The sequence below is a fragment of the Trachymyrmex septentrionalis genome, unplaced genomic scaffold, assembly GCF_001594115.1.
Source record: "Trachymyrmex septentrionalis isolate Tsep2-gDNA-1 unplaced genomic scaffold, Tsep1.0 scaffold11, whole genome shotgun sequence".
NCBI lineage: Eukaryota > Metazoa > Arthropoda > Insecta > Hymenoptera > Formicidae > Trachymyrmex > Trachymyrmex septentrionalis.
Genome location: NW_017304228.1, coordinates 3583929 through 3603697, shown reverse-complemented (window position 1 = coordinate 3603697; position 19769 = coordinate 3583929). Strand labels below are relative to the sequence as shown.

Here is a 19769-nt window from a genome sequence, read left to right as displayed (position 1 = left end):
TCTAATTTAGAAATTAATTGAACGTCTAAAGAATTAAATTGTAGATAATCTTTGCCATTAAATGTATTAAATGTTTTCTAAATTTTGATAAACTAATGATTGATTTAGATTCTGATATTTGGTTCTAAATTCTGAATATTTGTCGCGTGATAACATTGCATATATTTATCATGAGAACTTCACTAAAAACTTTGACACTAAATTGCAAATGTGAATAGTCATAACATTAATCCCATAACTTCTTAACATATCTACTATCCTCTTACGATAAATTAGTATTAATTTACGTATTAAGTAAGCCGTTTTCCATTGGTAATCTTTCTTTCCTTTTTATTCAATTGATAAATTTATAAACATGATTACAAGAGTGTATGAATGTTATATTTATTTACCGCATTATAGCAAAAATGTGTGTATGTATATGTTATAGCTTTCTTAGTGCTGCGAAGTTGGAGTTTATATTCCATTCCTTTTGAGATTATAATACAGATTTCTGAACTGTAGTTCTCCAAAGTAAAATTACTTCCAGCACTATTACTATTTGCATACGTAACAAACTAGTAGCAGCACAGAAAATTAATGTCACAACTGTAATATAAACTACTATTAGTATATGCACTTACTAATCTTAAAATTACAAATAATAACAATTACGAAATGCTATTGTTATTTTTTGAAACACAATTTTTCAATATCATTTTAAGATAATATCTTCTAAGAATGATGATTATTAAATTTTTATTATTGTAAAGTATAACTGTATCAATTTTAACTGTGACAATTCTCGTCCCATTACCAAACGTACAAAAGAAGAAAATGTTAGGGAAAGACAGTGTTGTCCTCAATGTTCCTTTATTTTTTATCAATAGTGATTTATCTAAAATTGAAAAAAAGATTGGGGATTAAGAAGAATTATTTGGGATGAAGATATCAGCTCCGTTTTTGCTGGAGTCCGAAATCTGATCGCGCGGCGCAGGGCGAGTCATCAATCTCTCGAAGAGGTTGACCCTTTTGTAAACAATTGACTTCTTCAATTGATCCAGATAATATCGTTATTGAGGAAATTTTGGCACATCTTCCACTTATTTAATTTAATTTTGAAAGAAAATTCTCGTCTATATAGAAGCTAAAAAAATAAGATGTTTTTAGGAATTTTTTTTTTAGGAAAGAAAATTTATTCAAATACTTTGAACTTTTAACACATAACAGATATATACTTTTACTTTGACAGACCGCCATTTTATTATTTTTATAATTTAAAGCATTTTAATGATACTAAAAATAGTAATCTAATATTCTAATACTAAAAATAACATTCAATGAATAAAATAAACTTTAATTTTTTTATTTCTTGCTCATAGGACGAAAATGAAAAGTCCTACGAGTCCTCACGGATTGAATAATAGCAGAAGAGACGAGACTCAATATGCAAAAATTCAAAGATATTAATGAAACATATGTCAAACTTGATAAATATCAATATTTTTACTTTAATAGGCTGCCATCTTATTACTTACACATTTTGAAATATTTTAACGATTCAGTCAAAAATTACGTTCAATAAGTAAAACAAATTTTAATATTTTGATTTCAAACCCATAGAATGGGGAAATGAAAACTTTCACAAATTACAGATTATTATTGGTTAAACTATAATAGCGAAAGACAAATACGTTATTTTTTCAGCTTCTAGACGAAAATCCCTCTTTTGACATGAAACTCCATTTGGAATTGCCTTGTACAATGTTATCTACACTATTCATATCTACATTAAATACTCTCCCGGTACCAATAACGTATTCCGCAAACAAAAGGTTGTTCACACAGCTGAAATTAATGAGTGAGGGTAGTTGCTGGGTCAGCGAAGAACGGGCGAGAGGGTCAAGGTATATTCTGGCATAGTGAATTGTCAGGGAATTATTTGCTTAAAATTGTAAATTTATGTTTGCCAACGAAATCGTTCAATTAGTTTGTAATTACAAAATATAACCAATGTATATAATTAATTATTAAATAGGAATAATCAGTAATCACGAATAATTCTTAATGGTAATTCTTTGTTATGGTAAATATTTATTAGTAAAAGATTATATACAAACAGAGATAGTAATTTTTTGCGTTTCGAGCAGATTTTGTATGTTTATATGCTTCGTATATGTCTATGTTTATATATTGTATATTCCAGTATGTATGTATGGATTTTATGATAAATTTAAAAGCAAGTAGTATAGAATTCAATCGATTTTAAGCGCACTATTCGAGATATTTACATTTAATTACCTTAAAAATGCAGTAGCGCTGACTCGGAGATGTAAAATCTGCGATAATCCTAATAATGACGACTGCCATTTTATTACTATTACGCGCGACTCGTCATTATGATCGCGTTTGCCGTGATGATCCGCATTTATCATTATCTTTGTATATACCTCCGCTTAAACTCGAACGCGTTACAACAATGCGATCTGTACGATGCACATTTTATCGAACTAGGAGATCTGTCGCCGCGCAATCTGATACTCTTAAAGTCCTAAAGAGAAATCATCGTCGTAAATCTATTTCACGAAATAGAACATCGGGAATCGATAGACACGCCGTTTATGGAGAAACTGGCGCGCCGACGACGGGACCGCTATAACGCAAAATAATGATCGGGCCATATTCGGCTAAGCTGCTAAATTGTAGTTACTTACAATTGATGTCCTAGAACCACCGAATATTCTCTCTCTTCCGTCAATTCAAGGAGGATTCTTTAACGATAATGTTGAAGATAGTTATCACTTATTTCATCCTCCTAATTTTCACATTATAACTTTTTAAATCCGTATAACAAATCAAACTAACCAAGACTCCTTATAAATTAAAGAACTGAAATACGGGCAATAGAAGTCAAGCAGAAGATGTCGCGCAAATAATATACCTATAAAGTGTGAAACTTCTTTATTCACTAAAACGTGCTTACATGTTTCAACTTACTTTTGAGCCTTCCTCAGAAACAACATAAACTAACATCTATAAAAACTGTGAATAAAAGCAATTCTGTCATGGTGAGCTCTCCTACATTGAGAATTTAAATGTCGGAATTAAAATCAAAAAGAGTGAAAGAAAAAGGAAAAAGAAAAAAAAAATTAGGAAGTATCGTAAAATAGAATATGGAGAATTAATTTATATCAAACTTTAAGATTATAATTAATTATTCAGCAAATATAAGAATGCTCACCATGCTTACATAGCATCATATCGCAAACATTACTATAAAAATAATTCAAGAACCGACTTTTGATAATGTTGGCTAGCCAGTAGCAAACACAGTGAGTCACTTCTTGCTTTTTAGCTAGTAATTTTTCAAGACAACAATTATTGAGTTGACAATTATTGAGTTGAGATAACAATAATTGTTATCTCGAAAAATTACTGGCGAAAAAAATAAAAAGTGACTCACTATGTCTGCTACTGACTGGCCAACATTATCAGAAGCCGGTTCTTGAATTATTTTTATAGTAATGTTTGCGATATGGTGCTATGTGAGCATGGTAAGCGTTCTTATATTTGCTGGATAATTAATTATAATCTTAAAGTTGTTTGATATATATAAATTAGTTCTCCATACTCTATTTTACGATATTTCCTAATTTCTTTTTCTTTTTCTTTCACTCTTTTTGGTTTTAATTCCGACATTTAAATTCTCGATATAGGAGAGCTCACCATAATAGGATAACTTTTATTCACAGTTTTTATATATGTTAGTTTATGTTGTCTCTAAGGAAGGCTCAAAAGTGAAAGCCGAAACATAAGCACGTTTTAGTGAATAAAGAAATTTCATACTTCATAAGTATATTATTTGCGCAACGTCTTCTGCGCTTAACTCCTATTGCCTGTATCCTTTCCAGTTCTATAACTTTTTAACTAAAACTTTATATCAAACTTTGAAACAAATTCTATTTAATATTAATTTAAAACAATATGAATTTAAAAAGGCACAAGATTTAAAAAAATATATAAAGGACTTTTTATATCTTCTTTTCTAAAGTTGTATTTTTAATCGCGAATTGTTTGAAAGGAAGAAAAGACAGATGCCTCAATATTTTTGTTGAGAATAGATGGACAAAAGAATTTATGATGTGAAAGGACAATCAATTGTTTTACGATATTTTGAGTTTTACTATATAAAGTCGTAGTTGTCGTAGTTGTCAACGACTCATTGTCGCTGCGAGACGTCAACTCTAGGTGCAATAATGGAAATCATGACTATATTTTCGGAACATATAACCCTGTCACATACGACACTTTGATCGAGATTGCATCCTAACGAGAGACTCGTGCCACAAGCTTTGACATTTTGATTACGCGTGCAGCACGCTTGTGACAGTTTTCGAGAGCATATAATCGGCAACAAACATCGAGTGTAGAGTCCAAATCACGTGATGTCAAAAATAAAAAAATTAAATTTATCGTCAAAAATAAAAAAAAATCGAAACTTATCGAGAGCAGCAATTTAGAACTTTTATTTTCGTTAAATAAAAATTTATATTATGTATCTTATATAAGATATTTTTGAGATAGAATATACAAACTAGGGATAAGTATAGAAACCAAATATATATAATACATATACAGTGAGAGCAAAAAATACAAGGAAATTTTTTATAAAAAAAGTCTTATTTGCAGAAAATAAACATTAATTAGCAATTTTATACAATGAATACATTTTGTTCTTACATTGACAAACGAGCTTTGCATATATTCTTGCTTTTAAAAGCTAAATTTCTCGACTGTACGAATACTTTTTGAGCATCCAAACGATACAATATTTAATTTTCACTTATTTTTCAGATGATACATTTTCTATGATTAATACATATCTTTTTAGTATATATAATTTTAAGAAACATACAGTCATACAAACATACATCTATTTTATTCTTTATGAATAAATTGTTAATTACATAGCAAGAAATGATCGTCAATTAAATGAATCAACGTCAAGTCAAATTGATAAATCATCGTATCGATGTTGATTTAACATTAATTCGATGACTCATTTCTCGCTTTAATTTTTAAAAATAAAGTTCTTTTAAAAAATATTTTCTCTGTACAAATACATTTTGCACTCACTGTATGTATATGCAGGTACTTAATTTTTTATTTTTTATATATTATTATTTTTTATTTTATTTGCACAATATAACAGACAAACTCACTTCATAAATTCTTTGGCAGACGTATCGCCGAAGTTGGTATTAAATTTTATGCTCATTGTAAATTCAAAATTACAATTTTGTATAGTAGACAACTAAAAATTTAATAATACATTGTCAAATATAGTCAAGTTACAATTGCATTGAATAATACTGTTCAATCGACTTTGCCTTAGACAATAAAATTTAAAAAATTTAACGTTTTGTTTTAACAGCTGTAACTTTTATACTTGGAAAATCGATATGTTTGTTTCAGAATTTCGTATGTGTCCAAAAGGCAACGATATTGCGAGTCCAAAGTTAAAACCAATTTTAATATTTCATAGTTTATCTAAGATTTATTATTTACAAATAGTCATTAAAAAAATATTTTATTATTTAATTTTATCTTCAACGGAGATTCCTTGTACATTATATGACCAAATTTCAAAATAATGGTTGCAATTTAAGCTCGAGTCACTCCGGTGCCCTTATACTTCAGATCATGATTCCCAAAGGGAATATTTTCCCATCAGGTATTTCGAACTTGTTCGAATGAGCTCGCGTTTGTCGAGTGTTTCTCCCCAAAGGATCAGAGCTACTCAAGTTAGGAAAAGAGTAAAAAGTCGTCGTCACTTATAGCTTTCCGGTATTACATTTTCTGGTCTTCTGATATCCGAGCCGTTATTTTCTGAAAATCTAGGAAGCCGCCTATCAGCACAAATGCATAAAGGAACGATCGTAACTGGCAGTAACGATGGAACGTCTATCGTATCGACCGTTATGGTTATTGCAGATGTGATATGGAAGCGATTATGTCACATGGTAACACGGTAATGACCAAATCATGTGTTCGATGGTGCATGTAACCCGCTGTTCGATAGGATAACCCAGAAGCGTCATGCCGTGTTTAATGATATGTGCATTCAGAGAGAAAATATGACTATTAAAAATCTTCTTCTAGCTTAACGTTTTCTTGAATATCTTTGTTTCCCAATCTTTATTCAATTTTACGTTGATAAGGATAAACCGCAGGTTGTTGATCTCCAGCTTTCTGAGGTAAATTTTTCTTTATATTTTTTTAAGTATCTTATCAACGCTAACTCTCTGTAATACTTACCAAGATTTGCTATTATCGCCGTTTTATATCGTTTGTAAAAAACGATATAAAATTTTGAAAACTTGTAGAAAGCTCTTATTTAACACTTTGCTGGGAAAAGTAAAGTTAATACAGCAAGAATGGGACACTAAAACTTTTCTTCAGAAAAACTTGAAGAAACCAATAATTTTTAAGTTATATGCGAGTGAATGAAAATAAACGACTTTCTTCAAGAATTGAACTTTTGAGACGCGGGAAAAAAGTAAAAAGTATTATATTCTTTTATTTTGTTTCAAAAGGACTTTAAAGGAGTAACTTAATAATTTTATTGTTAAATATTTTCATGTAAGACCAACTCCTTCAAAAGTTAATGACTTTGATATATGTTGTCAAGGTATTGATTCTAAATAATATTTAAAAGATTTTAGTTGTCGCTTGTTATTTATTAAAAAATTATTAACAAAAAATTTATTGGACACATTATTGTTTCCGACATGTATGCATGCTCTGTAGCCAGTATGCGCATAAATCTTTGCCTTACTATATGAATGAGTTTACAATATACTAAAAATAATGGATATCAAAGAGAAAGATTCTTACATAAGGTAGAACGTATCATGTATCAAAAGCAGTAGCGTATGTTGCTATCGGTAACATTTGTTTATAGTCCTTTAATTATAATGCAATTTAATATCTAATTTTTCAGTATTATTTTTTTAAATTAAAAGTTATTAATGTAATAGGCAAAGAGAGGGGCGGAGCTTCTTCTCCTGCAACTCTTCCCTTGTTTGTACGTACTGGGGAAATTGCGCCAGTTTAGTTAAATGTTCCGGTCTTTTTTAAATTGTCTATCTGAAACACAGTTATGTGACATACTGAGTGAGACTAGAAATGTCAAATAAGTATACATAATAAATTTGACCTTAAAAATGAAAACAGAAGAGTAAGCTCCAGAATATGAATATTTGTATACAGCACATATCTCGTTTTTTTTTTTTTTGAAGTACACACAATGTCAGAAAATTATGTTCTATAAAATAGGAAAACCTTTTGAATATTACTTAGGGTCTTGACAACATATTCAAGGTCATTGACTTTTGAAAAGATTCACCGTACATGAATATTTACTATTTTATTTATTAAAATATTTAAAAAAAAATCGAAATTTTTTTGTAATTAAATTAAAAATTAAAATTTCTCTGAAGGATCGAAGATCTACAAAAGTTTTATATGTGCAAAAAGCATTAACATAAAAATATAAAAGCTCTTGATTGCGTGAAAATACTTTCAATTGCGACTCCAGTATTTCTCGCGAGAGAGAGATCGAGATTAATTAGTCAGTTGATTTATGGCGAAACGCCATGGTAGTTTGTGAAAATTATCGGTCAATTATCATTTAGATGTGTAACAACGCGTATTGGGTTCGGTAATCGGTGATTAAACGGCTAAAGAGCTATAAATTATAACATTGCAATAGAATTAGACTATTTCGATCCACATTTATGTCATGTTTGTAGATATAAGCGATTCTGATTGAACGATGCATGAAATTATTACATATATACCTCAGAGAGAGTTAATAAATATGCTAACTATTGGGTTTGCTAATTAAATTATTTATCCAATTTCAATATAATTAATAATATAATGTGTCAATTAACATTAAATACATTTATTTTGTATTTATTTTAATCAATACTATTACATATATTATAATACCTATATGCATATAAGTAGCCAAATGCAGAACTTGGAGATTTCATTTTAAGATTAATTGATAATAGTTGTTTTGAGGCTAATACTAATGAAGACGTTATCATCGAGCTACGGTAAATAAATTAATTAATGAAATAATAATTGCTACTTTGAAGCCAATAATAATAAAGACATTATTTAGCCACGGTAATAATAAATGAATTGATAAAATGAATTGATAACAAGACCATTGAAGATAAACTAATGTGATTAAATAATTGTAATAATGTGTTATAATAAATTAAACTGCAATAATACATTAATTAAATATAATATTTTTCTCAAAAACAGCAAATTTGTATAACAGCTACATAAAATTAATTCTCATTATCTGGCATGTTTTCTGTTTGGTGCTTCTAACTTTTTCTAGAATGTAACTTGTCGAGAATGCTGTTTAAAAAACGAAATATACGTGTATATCAAATATTATAAATAGATATAGCTCGGCGTATCTTAGAATTTAAATACTTTTTCACAAATCATAAAACAACTCAATCATTTTCTTTCAGAAATAGCACGCATTTGATATTCTTCTATATTTCTAAATTGAAAATGTACTTCTCTCTCTCTCTCTCTCTCTCTCTCTCTCTCTCTCTCTCTCACTCAATCTTTCCTCGCTATGCTTTTTTTATTATTAGAAGTAAAGTAAGTCAGAATATAAATCTTCAATTATAACTACGGATTATATCGTAAAATTCAATTATTCAAGTATAATATCATAACGCTCGAATTTAATCTTTTCAACGCTAATTGTATTATGAATTATCATAAAGAAAAATAAGATGAAACCGACAAAGTATATTATTCATATTATGCGAATTCTCTAGCGAAAATGCAACGTACATTTTAGAGAGAGAGATATGCAATGAAATTTATCACAAAAGTTTTCAATCTCTTATGATTTAAGATATCAAGTAAACTGATTGTGAGATGAATATAACTCGTTAAAATAATTTATTGCGAAAATTCTGACACTGATTAATTATCATTCACCTTCACCACAGCATGTGTAACAATTATTGTTTGAGAAAATGTGTCATCATCCGAATGCATACTTAATTAATGTCCAAGTGATTATCTCGATGATTAGCTCGACTAGTTCATGCTTGCGGAAAGGGAGGAGTTAGTTAAAAAAGTTATGGCGAGTAAACGAAGAAACAGCAAGTAGCAGACTATGTATCAATGATAATTTTTAACTTTTAAATAAAATTGTTATTTAGATTTTAAAAAGTTTAAAATAATACATTTTGAGTACTTTAATGACCTATTAAATTTACACGTAAACGCAAAAAAATATGTCGATATGTGGCACAAAAATTATGCATTGTTAATACGATTTTATGCTTCTAAAAATATTTACAATTTTTTAAATTTATAATTTTTTTGTTTATAATTTTAAAATATGATTTTTCAGTGCAGTATGTATATCTTTTTATTTCGACATTTCGAATTTATTCGACCATGAATTAACGCCTTAACTTATGTAGTTTCACAACTTCTTAAACTGAGATGTTTTATTCAAAAGTTATAATTTAGTGCAGTATCTGTACTTTAAAATGACAATAGCAAAACACCGTGCATTATCGCGCGTACATTTTTTTCTTTTTTTGTCTTAAAACATCAATGCAGCAAGATTAGCTTATTCATGAATAATACATACTGATATACGTATATATGTAAGCAATAAAAAAAATTAGTATTGCACGTGGCTTATATTACTGCAATGAACTTTATTGTTACAATGTCAAATCCTTTTTATTTTTGTCATTCAAAAATCAACATTTAAAATGTAGGAAAAAGCTCTTATATGGTTAAGTAACGGCAGACATAATACATAATTACATTATACATAATACTTTTTTATTATAATAGAACGTTAATAAATAATTTCCACTAAACTAATAAATCTTAAAACAATGCAGAATGTTTTATCAAAATATATTAAAGTATTAGATAGATTATTTTATTATGAATATATAAAAATGAGTAAAGACTGTGAATTAGTTATTAAAGATTAAAAGATTCATGAATATACTAAAAATATCTCTTTTATTAGATCGTTTTAAGTAAAAATTAGCATTTTTGTCTTTTTGATTTATATTTAATTATATGGAAATTAATATAATGATCAAAAGAGAGGTTCGTTAAAAGTGTTTATAGTTACATGAAAAAATATCTTTATACTTCAAATAAGAGTGATGTATCTATACTTTTTGCTTTTACATTTTATTATATTGTATTATATATAAGTAATAGTATTTCTTGTTTCACTTTTTATATTAATTTAATAATTTTTTATTTTAAAAATATAATGCTAATTATTGACTAATATATCTGTAACATTTAATTTATTGATTATTTATGTGTCGGAAATGTCAGAATATCATAATATAGAGACATTAAAAATTAAAAGAAGTCGAAAGTTGATTAATAGGAGTTTTATTTTATATTTAATTACATGTTAAGAGTGATATACTGTGAAAGAGACGAAATCCTGTGCAAACGGCGTATTTCAATGAGATTAGAGATATAGATGTACAGAACTAATTACAACGACTTACGTCGCCTCGTGACACTTAATTAAAAAGCACAGCACCTGGGTTGTAATTAATTTCGCCATCTACTCAGCAAAGTGACTGCCGAATAGAGAAACATGAAAACGAAACGGCAAATGCATCGTCAGAATAAGGTAATTGACCACGTATATTCGCGGTTTAAACGGATCGTGTAAACTGCAAATAGATAAAAGCAAACAAAAACTTTATTGATACTATCTCTATGTACGAAAATGAAAAGAACTGCATTGTCTACCGATGCAATAGAACTTTTAATCTACGAACTCTGCCATTAACAATTAACAAAGCATTATCATTAAACGAATAAAGAATTTTATACATTTTCTTTTAAAAATGTTTTAGCTATACAATATCAGCTAAAAGTGTCAGTCAAAAAAATTAGCTAAAAAAGTCAATATCAACTAATACCATCAAAAAGTTTTGGTCATAAATGCATCATTGCAACAAAAATAAAACAATTTAAATTATAATGGTTTATACAGCGCAAGAACCATACTTTGTTATAGTTTTAGATAAATAACTTTTAAAAGAGTAAATGGATCCAAATAAACGTTTGTACAAATATTTATTAAACTTTTATTAGTATATATAAAAAATTTGATTTAATTCGAAATACTATTATTTTATTAAATGCACAAATAAATACTACAGAATTTTATTTTTTAGTAACATTTTACATGAGAATTAAGGCAAACAAAAACCTAATTTTAAATCAATAAAGAAATTAAGCTTTTTATAGATACTTGTAATAATAGAACAATTTATATTTAGAAAATTTTTATATTTTGCTAATGCTTTGAAATGTGATACATATATCTTTGATATATTATTATAAATAATATGCAAAAGAATAGTTTGTATATGTTTGAGAGCATATTTAGCGATTAGACGCTGATAAACTCTATTTTACGCCAAGTAATCTAAACAAATTAACAATATCATATTGTTAATTTAACTCGACAATTGCAAGAAAATTGTGTCCAAAATAATTTAGTTTTACTGAATTAAAAGCAAGATTGATTTTTTTCTTTTAGACGCACTTATTTTCGTAAAGATTTTTTCACAGGAATACTTTGATCGCTCTGACGAAAAACGAACGATCAATCCTCAAAGAGTTGTATAAATTATAACTTTGCCATCTCGGATTTATCAAATACTCGTTGCGAAAGACGGAGTGTATAACCGATCTATACAGCAGAGAAACGCCTCTCTACCCTGCCGTGAAGTACGGCCGTGGAAATAACTTTCTTCGCGGGGCGGAGATGTGCCAAGTCGTACGTCTACCATAAAATTTATCAAGGGAACGAATCGTGCGCTCTAATGGGAACATGATTTTTACGAGGCTCTTTTTCACGACGCACGGCCCGCGCGCAACTTGTTACACGCCCGTTCCGCCTGCAATTACGACGAGCACGGTCACGGAATGTCACACGGGGGATAGTTTTTTGTCTGTTGCATCGTTTAAGAAGAAGTTTCACATATACGTTCCTATGTTAAACGCAATAGTCATCGGTCGACCATTCTTTTTCGTGCGATCGAATGAGAAACGGCGCTCTTAAGCACGCTCGCTGGAAGAGAAACTTCAATTTTAAATACGCGTCCACGGAAAAAGAGGCTCCGATTTTATCTCTGGAATGATAACGTCGAATAATTGCCAGTTCATTTACGCCGTATGTGTGCCCGTATATGGTACGTACTAAAGAACGCTAATTTTCTTAATTGCCTTTCAAATGTACGATTATTTAAGTTGTAATTGTTCGAAACAAGATTGAGGTAAAACATTTTAGAATACATTGCGAATGCATTCACATTTTAACGGACATTCTACCTTTAAATAAAAATTCTGGCATTAAATATAAAAAAAAGGAAGCTAAAGGGTTAAAAATGTTTAATTATTTCTTGCATTAAGTTTATTTTTAATTATTAATTACATAGAAAAAACGATTTTTCTGAAGTACCTAAAAATTATGCTAGATGCATATCATAGTCAAATAATTATGTTTAAACATTGATGACAATGCTACAAAAAATTTTAATGTTTTAGCAATTAGCATTTTAAATAATTATTTTGATCCAAACAAAATTATTTTTAGATCTGTATCTGCATAGCTAAATTTTTAGATACTAAGCTAAACCGTTCTTTCCGTATGTAAACGGGATTGTTGAAGTTCGCAAATGCTCAGAATCGTACACGAAAAAAACAATGTTCTATGTAACGGTATTAGTCTAATTGGAAATAATCTTATTAATGCACAACACACACACACACACACACACACACACACACACACACAATATATCATGCTTTTATTTTAATAAAACAAGTATTTATTCACAAAATTATGAATTTAAAAAAACATAAAAATTATGAATAAAAAAAACGGTTTTACTAAATATGTAAAAATACTGGATACAGATTTAAAAATTTTTTAAATATTTTATGTCAAAATAATTATGTAGAAGGCATAAACAGAGTCGCTGTATCGTTAATGATTTACATTCTACGTTCTAGGTATATTCTACTGTATCCCATTGTCACGAAAGAACTGACTTTCGTTAAATTATATCGAATTCAAAACTACAACTTGGAAGGAACCATTTGCTAAAGTATTTAAAAATTGTATTAGGTACTGATCTAAAATTAATTTTGTTAAATTATTAAAATAATTATGTAGAATGCTCAAACTAATTCCTAGAATGTCAAAACTTTTTGCAGCATTACTTGAGTTTTCTACATAATTATTAATGATCCAACAAAATTATTTTTAGATTGATTTCTACCTCTTTAGTTATTTCAACGAAATTGTTCTTTTCACGTTTCATTAATATCGTTAATAAATTAACAAAATATTTTTTTAATTAAAGATTTAATAATTTAAGATATTATTATTATTTTTTGCATGTTGCGAATCACAAATGCTACTGAGTTCCTTGTCTTATCTGATTTTTCGTGGAAGCCAATTTAATCAATTCAATGAACCGTAGACATGAAGGGTCGCGATGACTAATCGCTTCTGCTGCCGGAACATCATCAACCAGGATGTTTATGATGATCGTGAACAATTTTACGAGAGACAGAACTTTCTTGTAAGAGCTCTTTTGCCTCCGTATTGTATATCCGTATCGCCGTTATTACGTTGAACCAGTGTATTTTTCTGCGAAGTAATTTCAAGGGCTAATTCATCGCATCGCTTTCTCTCGGGTTCGCAAAATCGAACCGCGCATCTCGCAACGCTCTGCAACGAATCTGCGATTAAGTTGTATCTCGAGTTATTACACATTTTTTATGTGCGCGGCCTCCTCGCATTTTCGTACTTGTATCTTGTATCGCCATAGCCGAACCGGCCGCCCGCGGTCGCAAAAAGTATGCATAATGGCTCGTAACGTTCAATCAGACTCGCAGAAGATGCCTGGCCTTTACGAGTAAAGGGAGTTACGGCGACGAGGAAACTTTCGTTCGCGTCATAATCGTCGATTATCGTAAGAGAGCGGAAAATCGCCGCGTTCTTCGTAATTCGAGTGGACGGCTACTTTTCGTCACATCAATATGAAGAGTCAATATATGGAAAAAGCGATTTTATTGAAATATTTTAAAATTTAAGTAGATCTAGATTTGAAAATAATTGTTTTTTTAACAATCAAATAATTATCAAATAATTGATTATAATAATCAAATAATTACGAATAAGATACTCGAGCATGATAAGCAATATTTCAAAAATATGAACATTCTAGCAATCACATCGCCCTAGCGAAAATAAAATCGGAGCATAAAGGGAAAGTGGTAGAAGTGTAAACAAGGTTCTAGAAAGCGAAAAGTGAGACAACAAAATGTAGAAGATACATAAACACTTCTTTTGCGTTTTGTTGTCTCAATTTTTTTCCTAGAAGCTTCATTTATTCTTCTATCACTTTCCCCTTGCACTCGATTTACTCTTCAATCTTTATTTTCGTCAGGATACAAATCTAAGTGTGTAATAATAATAAGCCTTCATATATATGTGTGTTGCTTCATTTTCCATGTAAAAATAATACACTGCACAAAAATGGATTTACATACGTAAACTTGTACAATAAGAAAAATGTTTTGATTGCACAAATTAATAAGACTGGTTGTATAAACAAAACGAATTCTGGCCAGTCCGAATATTCTAATTATCGTAATTGAATTTTTGGTTATTTTGACTAAAATATTTAATAGATTTAGCTATAAGTGTCTAATTTGTACTTTTATAGTTAAATCTATTAGAATTCGAATTAATGCGACAAAATTTTTTTCTAATGTAGAATAGTGTTATATTTACAAGGAAAAATAAAGAAAATAATGCAGTATATACTATACTGCATATAGAAAGGATTTACATATGTAAACGTATAGCACAGTGCTTTTACACGAAAAACTATATCATAATCATAAATATATGAAAACACTTATTATATACTTGGATTTGCAAATCGAGTGGTCTATATAATTATTTTGATGATCCAACAAAATTATTTTCAAATTTGTATTTAGCTAAATTTTTAGATACTTCAATGCAAAACCATTTTTTTCTATTCGCAAATTATTTCACTTTCGCTCTCGATTATTGTTGACTTAATGAGGGGAGGGTTGTCAATTAGAAAGATTGATTCAAAATTCATTAATTCTATATTTGTATAAAAGATGCATGATTAACCATAGACAATTTGACAAAACAACGTTAGTTGAAGCAATTTACGTTAGTAAAAGCAATGTTAGTTAATGTTCGGTAAAGTTGTTGAAGAACATACGAAGAGTAGCTTCAACGGAACAGGTATTGTTTCGCAACGTAGTACAGATGCGTTGAAATAAGCTTAACTGACGCAGCTGCATGCAAACAATACTGCTTATACTGTAATGCAGTTAAATTCGTACACGTTCGTACGAGAAACTGGATAGGCGTAAATTGGATAACCACCGAGACAACGTTGCGAGAATACACGGTATGTTCTGTCTATCGGACACCTGTAAGTTCTTTGATCAATTTAGATCGATTCTCTTGGCATTTAAATATCTCCATTTTCTCACATTTAAATGTCTAACAATCGAAAACTCAATCCTGTTTAAAAAAAAATTAAAACCGGCAAGACGTTTATAAGAGTAAAATTTTAAAAATTGAATAAAGAATAAAATTTTAAAAATTGAATAAAGAATAAAATTCTTGTTAAAGCAAAATTAAAATGAATTTTTTCGCTCACACACAATATACAAACTTATCCCATATGTGCAGAGTTTCAATCATTATTCGTGAAGAACTGACGTATCAAAAATTTTCATTCATTCGGGAAAATTTCATTTTCACTCGGAAAATTTCAACTTTTCAACATGTTAATGAATCTATAAATAAAATTGAAAAGGGAAGAGATAAGAATGGTCTGGTACTAATAACGGAAATAGAAATGCCAGCTGACGTCAGAGAAACCACGAAAGGTATATTGGATTAGGGGAATGTTGCCTCTGTGTGAATATAATTCTGTATCATTTCGAGAAAAGTTTTGATTGGAAATTTAATATTGTTATGGATGCACAAAGACTCTACATTTTAGTGCAATCATCCTCATTACGTCAATTATCTCGCGTGGAAAATGTCATAGGCAGCTCTTGGAAAAGAAAAAGAAAAAAAAGATAGAAAAAAAATTGCTGCCTCGGACGCTCTGTGGCAGCTTAATTTTATCGGACGCCTGTTTCCACCATCGCGTCAGCGACTCCCTCTTCCCCTCCCCCTCTTACCCTTTCTTTTTCTCTCTGCCAAGCTCTTTTTCTTTTCGCGGCTCGAGACGCATTCCTAGTAAAAATAAGCGAGTTTCTCCGACGTGGTTTCTGCAATCGCGAAAGAAGGAATCTTCGTCGCTGCCGCCGCCGTCGGCGCGTCGTCGCCGTCATGCTTTCAGTGCAATACACCGGCTTCATGATGCGTCCGACATACGCAACTGTGCAACGTAGGAAAGATGAATAACGGGATACCGACGCGAGAAAAATCTCTCTCTTAAATGTATAAAACCACTGCGATCACATAGAAAGCGTGAGCATAATTCTTTTTGGATGCAACTCAAAGAATAGAGGAAATATCCGAAATATCTATTGTAGAATTTAAAAAAAAATATTGAGTTTTTTTTATATTTGGCATAATAACGTATCTTAAACTAGATAAAAAAAAGCATTAACTGCGGTTAAAATTGTAGATGTTGGAATAATAATTCTATATGTAATTAATTAAAAATGTACTTATATTTTATATGTATGACATGCTGATTACTTTTGAACTTGCAACATTTTTGAATTGAGCTAAAATAATAATAATCTTATAAATTATATGTATCTATTTAATCATTGACTGGAAGAATTATCATTGGGATAAACCTCTACTGAGATAATATTTTTCACAATAATAATAATAATTTGATCTTCAAATCGACAATCAAATTTAATTTGTGAGATTATTATTTTAATTTACTATTATTATTATTTTATTTTATTTTGATTACGTGCAAGTCCGAAAGTAATTGGCGCCCAGTCATCTGAAGTAGTAGTAATAATAGGGGAGATGGATCGAATCAGTCTCTACATGTCTGAATTTAGTCAAACATCATCTAGATCTAAAAAAATCTTCTATAACTCCAGCTAAGCCAGTATGGATTACGAAATTTTCCATATATACGAGACGCGGAATTTGAATTCGCGACCTGTCGGTTATGGGTCCGCCACTCTCATATGAAGCTACGCAACATCCCGCCTATATCTGAAATAAATGTATATATTTGAAATAAATCATATATAGAATTATTGTTCCAGCAAATACAACTTTGATTTTAGTTAAAATTTTCTCTTATTTAGTTAATTTTATACTCGTATAATATAGCAATCTTGTTTCAAACTTATTAATAATGCTTAATTCGTCCTCTTTTGGTGAGCCTGTTTTCATTTCTGAAAATATGTACCTGTGTTTCTGTCGTCAGTATAATTTTATCTTTTCTATTTACCTTTGCTTTAAGTGACTATTTAATGCTAAGTTGTAAATGGAAAATTTTATCTAACACGATTGCTAGCAATAAAATATATGGTAACGGAATTTTACATTTTATATAAATCTTTGTTACAGCACGAAATACTTTTTGTGGCTCAATTATGACTCATCTATCTGTAAACATATAAATCCGAAATAAAAATTCACATTGTGATAATAAAAGATAAAGTCCCCGCATATCTGTCATTAGCGATAATTTTGTCGTACAATTCAAAATAATATATGTATGTATACAAAGCAGAAAAAAAGATTTCTCTGTCTATTTCTCTTTTTCTTCTCTTTTATACGGTATGTATATGCAGCACAGATATAGAATAAATTCTTGAATTGTGCAGCTAAAAAACGAACAATAGTTGTCACTGATTACGCTGTGAGAGCATGAGTTCTATATTTTTCCGACATTTAAATTTATTTCAACAAAACACATAATCTATAAATGACAACAATATTGCGTAATTATTTTCCTCAGAGAATGACTAATTCACACTCATTTGAGTTTAGCAAATTCCCAGATCCAAGCTCAAATACACTGCAGACTCGCATACATTTGCACATCATGTACATTCATACACATTAATTCTCTGGAAATAGCAAACATTTGTGGAAAAACGAAAGCAAAGTACCTACAATCTAATTTAAAAATATTGAGAAGATGAAAATCAAAATATGAAAATTAAAAATACAGGCTCCACGTACGTGTTAAATATATTATAAATGGCATAATAAAAGATAAAGCTCTCAGTTTTTGTTCGTATATCTCTTAATTAAAAACAAATTCTATGGACTGGAGTTACTTTGATTAGAAGCCTGATCGCTCTTGATTCACTAGCCGGCATTTTGTGCACCAATTCTCTCCTTTCTGAAACCGACAGCGTGTCGCTCCAAGTAATCTCTCGTTGTTAAATTAACAGGCAAGGAGGAAATTATATGTATAATTACCGACAATTTAATTTAATCCAAAAGGCGTTACTTCTAAATTGCATTAAATATACATTTTGTATAAAAATAGGAATTATATATTATTATAAATATATATTAATAATTATATATTATAAATCTGTTCTATTCAATTTTATAGCGCATAATTTTCATTTTATGAGTGGCTTTAAAATATTTATTATTCTCGATGTTTATCATGATGTTTTTCTCTTTTTGCTTTTTTGCTCACAGTTGTAACTGGAAAATATAAACAAGCGTATTACATAATGATAAATTGCATAATAATTTGTATTGTATTGCGAAACATTCTGCGCTTTTGTCCAATAATTAAAAATAATATGTTCCATCCAATATTCTCGTTGTTGATTTATCACACGTGCAAAGGAAGCCTTGCGTGTGTTAACGGTCTATAAGTGAAAATTAAAAAGAAAAGGGAAAAACACTCGATTCAAGTGAGATAGTGCGCTACAAGGATACATGCAAAAATAAGCAGTTTTAAACTTTATCAGGATTTCCATCATGCTTCTTAAAAAAGATCTAAAATTACGCGTTTTTATCATACTCTTTTTCTGCGCGAATTCTAGCGCGTGCAAAAAAAAAGAAACTACGTAAAAGCTAAGTTCTGTATGAATTCGTTATGCGAACGCGATGCTGGTAACTGAGAAAAATTATTCGTGAATATTCTGAATAGAATACGTAATGGAACGTACACAGTAGTTCAAAATTCAATTTTTTTACAAGTAATTTCCTAGAACGCGTCTTGGCATAGTTTGCGTTTGAGTTTAAACGCATTCCAGATTTAAAAAGAGATGCTTTCGTGCAAAATCATGTTGCGACACTTATACTACTTAGTAATCAAGAACAATTTAACTGGAAGCAAAGGTGTGATTGTGAATACACACAATCGTATTTTATTGTGCAGTCTGTCGGTCTTGCAATTCAAATCACTCGATAGCATTCTATTATAAAATAAATGTAGTATCTTTGTTTACTTGGAATAAACAAAATGTAACAAGTTCATAAAAATTCACATATACAAAATTATCTTTATTGCAATAAAAAATAATGTTCATTTGTCGAATAATTCCATTGCATTAACATATGTCTAGTTAAATATTTTATAAAAGATTATATAATTAAAAATTTAAATTTTATATTAATATTTTATATGTATATA

At 29.5% G+C, this 19769-nt stretch overlaps 1 protein-coding gene across 1 annotated transcript in view; it reads right to left on the bottom strand.

Moving 5' to 3' along the window:
- LOC108749371 (cardioacceleratory peptide receptor-like) overlaps window positions 1-19769 on the bottom strand; it is a 68193-nt gene that overhangs the window by 47441 nt on the left and 983 nt on the right. The gene's annotated exons all lie outside the window — the stretch shown is intronic.